This window comes from Argentina anserina, chromosome 6 (genome assembly GCF_933775445.1).
Source record: "Argentina anserina chromosome 6, drPotAnse1.1, whole genome shotgun sequence".
Classification (NCBI taxonomy): Eukaryota; Viridiplantae; Streptophyta; class Magnoliopsida; order Rosales; family Rosaceae; genus Argentina; species Argentina anserina.
In genome coordinates this window covers 18,056,856-18,069,544 of record NC_065877.1, presented here as the reverse complement: position 1 = coordinate 18,069,544, position 12,689 = coordinate 18,056,856, and the positions used below count along the sequence as shown (strand labels likewise).

The following is a 12,689-nucleotide window of genomic DNA, read 5'->3' as shown; positions in this document are numbered from 1 at the left end:
CTCCTTTAATGCTGATTTCTTTTGCACAAAGTTCTTCCTTTGAATTAGGGAGGCAGCAAAAGTCTTAATTGTTACAGCCATGTTTGATTTTTCTTAGCTCTCCTCATTAAATTTGCTGCATGCCTTCTTTGACTTTCTTGCCTCTTCTCATTTAATTTGCTGCATGCCTTCTTTGACATTCTTTGGTGCTGGGATTTATGGAGATTCTGATCATATTTGTGCTCTATATGTAGGACAAACAAGGTCCCAAGTTTCCCTCATAACCGTTGGATCAAAAGCAAATCAATGGCTGAGATAATTCCGCCGAGTTCACTGGACCTCCGAGTAATGATTTGGTCATATCTCCCTGCAGGAATAAGATATTGATTTGATTCCAAATCCTACAGAAACTAGACTCAAAACCCTTTTTATCCATATAAGGTACGTCTTCTAACGCAATCGGAGCTATCCAGGGGAGCCTGTCGAAGTTGGACTACGAATCTTGACAGCATTTTCATTCTTGCATTGATTGGGCTTTTAAGTGCAAATCTTCTTCTCCTTTTTCCTTGCGGAACTAGGAAGCTTTCCTTCTCAAATATGGATTGGTATTTCCTAATAAGAATAAGTACGTTAGAAATAAAGAAATACGAAAGCATGAATCCTACTCGAACAAGGAAACATATATCAACAAGGATTCTTAATACTTAGCACGATTTCATCATCAATTCACTTATAATTGATATAAGCTCTACCTAAACAATTATTCATACAAAAGAAAGTAAAGCATACTAAATAAGAGGTAACAAAGAGTAAGAATAGGGCATAATCACATTAAGAACGTCACACTTTGTGCTCCTATCAACAACCCCACACTTAAACTTTGCTAGTCCCTTAGCAAACACTAGAAAAGGGAAACAAAAATATAAAACAAAAAATCAATACAATTAAACTAACGACTCAACTATAATGCCTTCAACATTTTGTCTCAGAGATCTTCAAACTCGTAGCATCAAGAATAACAATTAATCGAAAATAGATAGAATGAATTCAATGGTTAATAAACATGTGATCTCGCAGAACAAGTAAGACAAGGCAGAAAACATAGGTGATATTAAGCTCGACATGTTCAAAACAAGTTCAAAATTCAACTCACAAGGGATATGCACTCCGAATATTTTCTCTCAAGAACATGTCATATGCTTAAAAGCTTTTCACACACAAGAGTTATGAACACATAGTGAATTCGAACACCTCATGAAAGATACCAATCATATGCACAAATGAACCCAAACCATATGCTTACTCATGAAACAAACTCCACAAATCAAGAGCTACTCCTTTTAAGAATCATGCGGATCTTTATAAAAGGTAGGCTTAGGCTCGGTTAGGATATCATTTTTCAGGTAAAAGGAATCACAAAGGTCATCCTCAAGACTTAGCAGAGCAAGAATCATTCACCTTATGTCACCATACTCCATAAAACACGGGGCTATTTTATCATGTTGGACCCATTCTTCACTCTAAACATTGTGAAAACGAACAAAGGCTAAAGTACAACATTATTGAGCCTTCAACAAATATATCACAACTCCAAAGTCACATCAAACATAGCTATGCCGTAACTTCTTTATATATATTTGTTGTTTCAAGCCGTGTTCATGTATTTTTCTCTTTTTCTTCTCACGGCATCTTTCTATTTTTTTTTTCTTTTCACCATTTTCATACGGCACAAATAAATACATAGCATAACCCCACACTTGAATCGAATCATCACTCCATATTAACATCAAATATCAGCTCTGCCAAGCCTCGAGAACAAGGTAGAGATATAACTATACTAAGCAAGGATATTAACATGTTGGTGATGAATAAAAGGTTTAACGTAGGCTCAAATGGGTTAATACTAAGGTGTCCCAAGCAGGGTACAAATAAGGCAAAAGGCTTTTTGGCTTAAGTGGTGGAATCCTAAAAAGATCCAACAATCCTTTTCAAAATCAGAGTATATTATGATAAAAGTTTTGGAAGTTTCACAAAGTAAGTTTAGCATTCTCTAGTTCATTGCAATTCTACGGCATATGAATTGATCAAAATAGATATAATGAGGTTATATAGCCAAGAAACGATAGAATAAACACTCTAAAGAAAGAAAGCACATATATGGCTCAATACTCACAAAGGTTACATGAATTTAAACAAGTAAGGAACATGCTCATTTTATACCTAGGTTTCAAAATCCTCATCTACTACATGTTCGTACAATTTCTACACATCGATTAACCATCAAATAGCAATTAAGTTCAATTTCCAATCTTGTGATCATCTTTCACCCAATCATTCAAAGATCAACTCATCCTAGACAGTTAAAGGCATACCTATGACTCAAAACAAAATAAAAACAAAACAAAAAAGTACAAAAAAATTTTTTTTTTTTATTTTATGACTCTAACATCTAAACCTTCCCCCACACTCGAATCATACATTGTCCTCAATGAATGTCAAAATAAATAATGCAATGGAAGACTCATAGTGGAAGGAAACAACTACAAAAATAAAAACATGGGAAAAAGATGAGAAAATGATGAGAAAAGCTCCCCCATGGCGCGGTCCAACAGCCTGCATTCCGTGCTCATTTCCGTTGACTTAAACAGCCGGAATGGACAAGTGGCCCGAATGAAAGTTGAAGATAACACAACAAGCTTTCAATCCATGTATGACACGACTGCCCAGTTTGGTCGGAAGTACTCTCTGTTTTACTGTTTCCAGACTGTAACTGCACGAGTTCTGAATTTCTGACACGACCTTGCTGCCTTCAAATTGCAACTGGGAATGATGTAGACCTCTAAATCTAGTTCTGTAAAAAGATACAGAAACTAGACTCAAATACCTTTGTTTCCAAATAAAGCAAATATTCAAACTCTCTTTGAGTTGGGAGATACAGTCTACCGAAGTCGACGAACTGTTTCTACCAGATTCTGTTGAACAGAAATGTTTTGCTCCTCTTCACGTTTTCTCGAAGACTAACCTACACACGCACAAAACAAATCAAAAAGAACAAAAACAATAACCAAATAAAGAGTAAAGAGTAAAAAAATCAAAATTGGGTTGCCTCCCAACAAGCGCTTAAATTTAAAGTCTAATAGCTTAGACCGAGTTTTCCTTTCAATCATTTTATAGGTGACACATTATGGGGTTTCTCTTCCGCCATTTTGTTATCCAACCTTATAGTATATTCTCGAGCTCATTGTTGGTCACTTCACTATAAACCTGTAGAATCTCAATTAAAATCATTAGTGAAAGTGAGAACTTACCAAACATAACATAGGACGTGAGGTCCTTAAGAGACTATGTTCCTCTAGCCATATGATATTCCGTGGAATTTAAAATGCCACATGAATGAGATGCAAAATGAATGCAATTAGAATAAATAATGAAGATGCAATGCAAAAGTTAGAGAATAACAATTAGGAAGTCATTGATATATACAAGTCACACACACGTCAAAAGTCATTAAATTATAATAAGCACATGTTAAGGGAAAAAAAAACTAGCTTAACAACTAATCCAACAAATTGTTAAATCTTATGTTTAAGTTCGTTTTAATTTCTCAACTTAAAAACCTAAGAAAGTACACACAATTATAATTATTATATGTTACAACAAAATAAGATAAGGATTCACAAGTTAGTTCTTTAAGTTTACAAAGTTCACACAATTCACAAGTTCTTTTTGCTATTTCAATGATTGAATGAACGACTGATTCTAAGTTGTAAACCGAGGTGGACGTGCGGCCTAAGTATGAATGTCTAGACACAAGATCAAGTCTTTGTTTCAGAAGACCGTATAGCTCAATTAGAGATAGTGAACATGGTAGGACTCATTTGTTGAACTACGGAGAGCGAACTCCCTATCGACTCCATCACCGAGATGTATGTCAATCAATAGTTCTCTGAGATCCAATTTTGGTCCCATGCACCAGGGTAATAAAAGAGCATGCCTCTTACTCAGCTGGACTTTAAACTTGGGTGTTAGACAATTCTCCAAGTGTTAATAAAAGCCGCCCTCAACCTCATGTAAAAACTTTGGAAGAAAACATGAGGGGTTGAGGCTAATATTAACAAAATGGACTTTACCTATTCCGTTCGATTTACAACCTACAACAATCATTCATTAATCATAAAAAATAACAATCTAAGATAAAATTAGTATATATTAGAACAAAGTAAGAAAAAAAAATACAAATTTACAATATGAACAGTGAATTCGAAATTAAAAGATTGGGATCCATAATGATGGATCCCCGGCAACGGCGCCATTTGATCGGTTCGATTACTCGAGATCAATATTAACCCTGTAAGCATCGTTAGTAGTATAAAGCAAGAGGGTATCGTTCACAAACCAGGGATCCAACCAGGGTAAAGAATCACAAACATTTAACAACGAATTCATAAGAGTTTAAAAGGTTTGATATAGATTCGGATTGAGATATAAAAACAGAAAATAAAACCTAAACTAATATATACATGTGATCAACCAACCAACACATAAACAATCACCAAAACAATTCACATAGAGAAATCGAAACAAGTCCTATGTCTCCCTTTTTGAGTCATGCCGAGATTAGCTCATGAACAACTAAGGTTGGATCATGCAATTTAAGTTCCAAATCAGTAACCTATATGCATAGACACTTAACACATTCAATTCTTGCCACTCGGCTTCATTGAAATCTAACATGTTCATCTTACCATACAATCCCAAAGCCATGCATATCGAATTCATCAAGTATGTCACCTACTTAACCCCCAATCATGCAATTTCGAAAATCATATAGAAAAGAATAAACATGTTCATAGCATAAGTCTTTAATCCAACAACCTAAATATCATGCTACAATCGCATACATAACACTTAGGAATCGAAATTGTTCATACATAGTACACGGCAGAAACCAAAAACAGAAAATCCATAAAACCAAAACATAAATTCGAATCTTTATATAAATTGAATCAAGTAGCTATTTCATAGACAAAATTGAAACAAGATTACACTACACAAATCACATACTCATCCAAGAACAAGAAAACCAAAAACCGAATTGAAACAAAGAGAGAATCATGGTTACACTTTATCAATCAATCGATTCTACAAGGTGTAGCCAAGACTTCTAGGGGAATGGAACCTCTTCTCAATCGTGCTTGAAGGCTATAGATGAAGTTGAAGAATGGTGGAATCGGGTTTAGGATTTCTTGGAAGGGTGAGGGATTGATTCGGCAGAGCTATGGCTTGTGCTTGTGTGCAAGGTTGATGATGTTTTTCTGTGGAAATGAGGTGCTATATATAGAGGAAGAAACCCAAGGGAGGATGGCCACAAAGTCCACAAAGTTGAAACCAAATTGGTTGAGGTTTCCTAGATTCGGCAGATCTGACCTTTGTCCCTTGTTGTGGCCATAACTTTCTCTAGAAAATAGATATTGAGATGATTCCAACTGGTAATTTCAACTAGACTTCCGTGGCTTTTCATCCATATATCATGCACTTTCTCAATCATTCTGAGCTGTCCAGGGGAGCTCGTCAAAGTTGGATGACCTGCAGTGCTAGAATTCTGATTTCTATAAGGATTGCATATCTTTTGCATTAATTGCATATCTTCTTCCTCCTTTAATGCTGATTTCTTTTGCACAAATTTCTTCCTTTGAATTAGGGAGGCAGCAAAAGTCTTAATTGTTACAGCCATGTTTGATTTTTCTTAGCTCTCCTCATTAAATTTGCTGCATGCCTTCTTTGTCTTTCTTGCCTCTTCTCATTTAATTTGCTGCATGCCTTCTTTGACATTCTTTGGTGCTGGGATTTATGGAGATTCTGATCATATTTGTGCTCTATATGTAGGACAAACAAGGTCCCAAGTTTCCCTCATAACCCTTGGATCAAAAGCAAATCAATGGCTGAGATAATTCCGCCGAGTTCACTGGACCTCCGAGTAATGATTTGGTCATATCTCCCTGCATGAATAAGATATTGATTTGATTCCAAATCCTACAGAAACTAGACTCAAAATCCTTTTTATCCATATAAGGTACGTCTTCTAACGCAATCGGAGCTATCCAGGGGAGCCTGTCGAAGTTGGACTACGAATCTTGACAGCATTTTCATTCTTGCATTGATTGGGCTTTTAAGTGCAAATCTTCTTCTCCTTTTTCCTTGCGGAACTAGGAAGCTTTCCTTCTCAAATATGGATTGGTATTTCCTAATAAGAATAAGTACGTTAGAAAAAAATAAATAATAAAGGATGACTCCTACTCGAATAAGGAATCATATCTCAACAAGGATTCTTAACACTTAGCACGATTTCATCATCAATTCACTCATATCGATATAAGCTCTACCTAGACAATTATTCATACAAAAGAAACTAAAACATACTAAATAAGAGGTAACAAAGAATAAGAATAGGGCATAAACGCATTAAGAACGTCACACTTTGTGCTTCTATAACCAGTATCCCCTTGATCTCTCTGTTGGACACTTCTGTCATGCCACTTGTCTGAGGGTGGTAAGGTGTCGAAACTTTGGGTCACTCCATACATCTTGAGTAATGCCTCAATTGTCCGGTTGCAGAAATGAGAACCTCCATCATTTATCAAAAAACGTGGTACTCCAAACCTCCAAAAGATGTTAGTTCTCAAGAAACCTGTAACCACTTTCGAATCGTTAGTCCTGGTGGCATTTGTCTCCACCCACTTCGACACATAATCAACAGCCAGCTAGATATAAAAGAAATCCACACATCAATTTTATAGTAGGCCAATAATAGGAGAAAGGGGCATTTGATCCCTCAGACCAATCTTACCAGTCCGTTGACACTTATCATAAGAAACACAAAACAAGTATGCATCCTTAAAAATAGTAGGACAATAAAATCCACATTCTAACACCTTCAATGTTGTTCTACGAGGCCCAAAAAGACCTCCACATGTCTCATTATGTCAAAAGTTAAGAATTAACCTATGCTCATTCTCTGGGACACATCTTCTAATGACTTGATCACTACATTGTTTCCATAAATACGGTTCATCCCACATGTAATATCTAGCCATTTTCTTCAATTTAGCCTTATTAGCATGCGAAAGTGTACTAGGAAAAGTCCTAGTAACTAAATAATTGACAATGTCTGCATACCAAGACACACTTACCTCCAACCCAAAGAGTTGCTCATCCACGAAGGTTTTACGTAGTGGCTCTCTTTCCTCATCTCGCACGATCTTACTCAAATGATCAGCCACCACATTCTCACTTTCCTTCTTATCTCGAGTCTTAAGGTCAAATTTTTGAATCAACGGTATCCACCGGATCAACCTGGGCTTAGAATCTTTTTTAGTCATCAAATATCTTTTACACAATTACTTTAGAGTGCAAAAGATATGATCGAAATTTTTCTAATGCAAAGATTACAGCCAAAAGCTCCTTTTTCCGTAGTCGAATAATTCATTTAGGCCTCATTAAGAGTCCTAGACTCATAGTAAATCACTATGGGCTTCTGTTCTCTTCTTTTGCCCAACACTACCCCAACTGCATAGTCTGAACCGTCACACATCAATTCAAAGGGTAGGTTCCAATCCGGAGGACAAATGATGGGTGCACTAGTCAACAACTGCTTCAACTTCAAAAATGCTTTCTCACATGCATCCTCCCAAAGGAGCAGCACCTCCTTCTTCAATAGGGTACACATAGGTCTTGCCACCATGGAAAAGTCTTTGATGAATCTCTTATAAAATCATGCATGACTAAGGAAAGAATGAACCTCCTTCACAGTGGTGGGAGAGGGTAAGTGATGCACAATATCAACCTCAACATTGTCTACCTCAATACCCTTAACACATACAATATGCCCCAAAAATATCCCTTGATTTACCATGAAATGACATTTTTCCCAATTAAGCAGAAGGTTAGTTTCTACACACCTCTTCAAGATTAACTCTAAGTTCTCTAAACATGCATTAAAGTCTTTTCCATAAACACTAAAATCATCCATGAAGACCTCAATGATATTTTCGATAAAGTTAGAGAAAATAGCAAGCATACATCGCTGAAATGTACCTGGTGCATTGCACAACCCAAAGGGCATGCGTCGATAGGCAAAAGTGCCAAACAGACATGTAATGTTGTTTTCTCATGATCCTCCAGATGAATGCATATCTGGTTGGACCCATTGTACCCATCTAGATAACAATAGAACTCATGCCCAGCTAATCTCTCTAACTTCTGGTCCATGAATGGCAAAAGCATGTGATCCTTGCGTGTTGTAGCATTCAACTTCCTATAATCAATGCACATCCTATGACTGGTCACCAACCTCTGGGGTACTAATTCATTCGCCTCATTCTTCACAACAGTAACCCCACTCTTCATAGGCACAACTTGCACTGTGAAATCCATTGACTGTCCAAGATAGGATAGATCACTCCACAATCAAGCAGCTTGATCACTTCATCTTTAACAATTTTCATCATTGGTGGGTGCAATCTCCTCTGAGCATCACGTGTTGGCTTCGCGTAATCCTCCAAAAGTATCATATGAACACAAGTAGTAGGGCTGATCCCCTTGATATCTGCCAAAGTCCATCTAATAGCGGTTTCGTTCCTCTTAAGCACATCAATCAAACTCGCTTCGTGCTGCTTACTCAGTGTTGATGACACAATAACTAGTAGAGTATCATCTTTTCCAACGTACACGTATTTCAAATGATCTCGAAGCTCTTTCAAATCTAATTTTGGGGCCTGTACCACAGATGGTAACAATTTATTAGTGGAAATAAGAATTGACAAGAAAGATGGATACCTTTTGTATGGTTGATCCTCAAGCTCATTAACAATCTAAAAAATTTTGGGTTCAAAATCAGCCCACTCCTCTCTTGGGACACATTCCCCATGCTTGTCAAAACCGGCCTCGAGCTCCATAGCTAATTGCTATGCTTCCAACGTTTCTGACATAATCTATGCAATAGAATCAACAACATCCACACAAAATCACGATTTAAGATCAGAAACTCGGTACTTCATTGCCTCAAAAATGTTGAAGCTGATAATATCTCCATTGAATTCCATTGTCAAACTCTCATTTGCAACATCTATGCATGTCCTTGCAGTCCTCATGAACGGTCTCCCCAAAAGCAATTGAGTTGTTTCCAATGACAAAACCTCCATGTGTAGCACATAAAAATCTGCATGAAAAATCATGTGACTGACCTGCACAAGGACATCCTCAACATACCCCTTAGGGTACTTGCTAGATCAATATTCTAATTGGATAATCACATTATCATTCTTCAAATGTCATAATCCTAGTGATTGATAAACATTAAATGGCATGACATTTATCAAAGCACCTAGATCGAGCATAACCAATGATGCTAAGGTACATACTTTCAAAAATATATAATTTCTTTTTGTAAGTATTAGACCACGATTTGAATACGTTAGTTCACATTCTTGCGTATAATCGATACTTTGTAATCGAGTTTAAGACTAATACTAATAGTATTATTTTTTATGCATTATATTAGTATTAGATAATGTAAATATATTGAAAACCTTATCAAAGGAATATACTAAATTCCTTTACTTTTTAGAATAACACATACAAATGTGTTTGTTATATCTACATATATATATAATCCTATGTCAATATGTTTTGAACCTAGCTGATTTATTTTTATGTTTTACCTCATCACACTATTTTTTTCTTATGAAAATTTTATCAATGGTACCTGACATACTCTCTACTCCAAATTAAGGGTTATTTAGTTTTATTAGCACCAAAACAATACATCACATTTGAAACCCGACCCAACAAGTGTACCCGCTCTTAATTCCTCCGTTTATTTCAAACTTTTGCAAGGCTATTTCTGTCTCTCCACTCTCCCACCATTTATCTTGGACGCTGTGCAGTGGGTCGTAAAAAGGGTAGAACCGAGAATGAGAGTTGGAGTCTTTTTTTTGAAGGGTTTGAGTCTTGCTTTGGTAAAGATAAGAATTTAGGAGAGGAGACGGTTGATGAGATGAAAGAGAATAGAAGAAGAAAGAAGAAAAGAGGGAGACATGAGGGGTGAAAGGGATGAGAGTAAGAGAGGAGACGGAGGAGAATGGAAAAAACCCAGAAGAAAGAAAGAGGAAGGAGAAGAGAGAAGAGGGTTTTGGAGTTCATTTGTTCTTTCTTCTTTTTGTCCAAGGTTGTGCTTGGGTATTATGTTTTCTACCCAAATTCGTTGTGAGGCAAGAGGGTTTTAGTTTTGCTGGAATGACTGAATTGATTTTGGATTGCTTACTGTCTTCCATGGGTTTTCCTTACTGTGAGTGACTTCTATATTGATTTGAATTGGTTATTTACTCATTATTTGATCTTATTATGAAGTGAAGTTGTTATTTTGCAGCCTACAATTAAAACTGGTTTCCAGCAGTTTTGAGCAATTGGCTATTGTCATGTTCCTCGGTTTTGGAGGGAAATTTTGATGAGGTGACAAAGTACATGGTAAATTGGCGGGACAAGTGGGAGAGATGGCGCAGTGTAAAAGGTAAATGGCAGGGGAAAATGGAGAGACAAAAATAGCCCTGCAAAATAGACGGAAACTTTGAAACAAATTGAGGAAATAACAACGGGTGCACTTTTTGGCTTGGGTTTCAAACATGGTGTACAAGTTTGATGTTAATGAAACTAAATGACGTTTAATTCGGAGTAAGGAATATATCAAGTACCATTCTTAACATTTTCACTTTTTTCTTTGACAACAACCACACTAACTAGCTAGGTCATCACTCAATATTAATTATTGAGAATGGTGGGTGAGAATTGAACTTTTGTGATTTTCTTGGCCTATTTATACTTGTGAGCTGCCTCAAGTTTCCTTCACACTAGTCAGAAATCATGCAAGTCTAGAGTTCCCTTAGTTGATAGAAAACTCAACCATCCAATATTTCTCAAGCTAAAATTCTAGCCTTCACTCTTTCTCTCTTAAACAAGTTTCTTCTTTACTAAAGTAATCCAACTTTGGATCCACATCAAAACCTTTCTTTCACCCTTAAAACTTCAAGGTAAGTACATCTTACATCCTTATAATCTTTTACCTCTTTAGATTTATCAAAGTGCATAGCTAAGGATAAAATGGCAAAGACATGTTTTGGTAAGAGTTATATTTTCGTCATTTATAACATCTGAGTTTGTCCAAGGTAATAATAACATTAAATTCCTCATGAAACATGCTTCAATTTATGCTTTTGAATCACTCAAAAATGTTTAGAAATAGAGAAGTTATGGCCAATCAAAGTTAGAGTTAATAAACCTATTGAAAATCTTTTGCAGCACTTACACCTTTAAAAACTCATATCTCACTCATTTCTTAACCATTTTTCACAAATTGTATATCAAATTAAAGTATAAGACCTCTACTTTTAATCTGGAAAGTTTTACAAGAAATGATAAAAATTTTGTTATAATTAGAATATGTAGACATCTAAGATGATAACTTGATGATCGGTTTCTGCACTGCTACTGTGTTTGAACATTTTGAACTCAATGACTTTGAACTGGACTGTATGACTTATCCTAATAGATTTCTTACGAAAAAGCTTTGAGCATAGACTCCTCACTTGCCTGATTGATAGGAGCACATAGTGTGACGTTCTTAATGTTTATATACCCTATTCTTATGCTTTGTTACTTCTTATTTAGTTGTTTTAGGTTCATAATTGTCATTTGTATGTTCTAAGGAGACTATGTCGATTTTAGATGATTTGATGATGAAATTGTGCTAAGTGTTAGAAATCCTATTGAGCTAGGATTCCTTACTCGACTATGATTCTACTTTCCTATTTTCATTCTTTCTTATTCCTTAATTAACGATTTCTTTTCAGGAAAGACAAATCATATTTGGAAAGGAAGTAGAGAGGTCGTGATGCATTCCTAGTGAGACAAGGAAATCATATCCGAGTTGAAGAAGGAGAAGAAGAGGCCGGCCTAGCTATTCCTAGTTGGACATGGAGAGATGCCAAGCAGCCATATATGTTTCCCAATTGGATTTGGTTTCCTACATCAAGTTGGATTTCGAGTACATGAATCAAAATCCATATCAAATAAGATTTCAGTTTCCCAATTGGATTCTATCTCCTAATTGGGACGGCAAAGAGGGTTCATTTTCTCCTATATATAGAGGCTCGGCCTCCCCATATTTTCATCATCAGCCCTACACACAAACACAAGTCATAGCTCTGCCGAATTCATTCTTCACCCTTCCAAGAAATCCTAAAACCGATTTCATCATTCCCCACCAATCAATAGCCTTCAAACACGCTTGTGAAGAAGGTTACATCCATAGAAGTCTCGGCTACACTTGTGGATTGCTTGATTTATAAAGTGTAACCATGATTCTCTCTATGTTTATTTCGGTTTTTGGTTTTTCTTGTTCTTGGATGAGCATGCGATTTGTGTAGAGTAAACTTGTTTCAATTTTGTCTATGAGATAGTTACTTGTTTCAAATTATATAAGGTTGCGATTTTAGGTTTTTAGTTCTATGATTTTAGTTTATGCCGTGATATGTCTTGACTGATTTCGAAAGTATCTATATGTTATGTATACGCTTGTAACATGATATTTAGGTTGTTGGATTTATGACTTATGCCATGAACATGTTTATCTTTCCTATGTGATTTTCGAAATTGTT

At 36.1% G+C, this 12,689-nt stretch overlaps 1 pseudogene; it reads right to left on the bottom strand.

Moving 5' to 3' along the window:
* Positions 1-12,689, bottom strand: part of LOC126796979 (uncharacterized) — a 63,059-nt pseudogene that overhangs the window by 17,825 nt on the left and 32,545 nt on the right.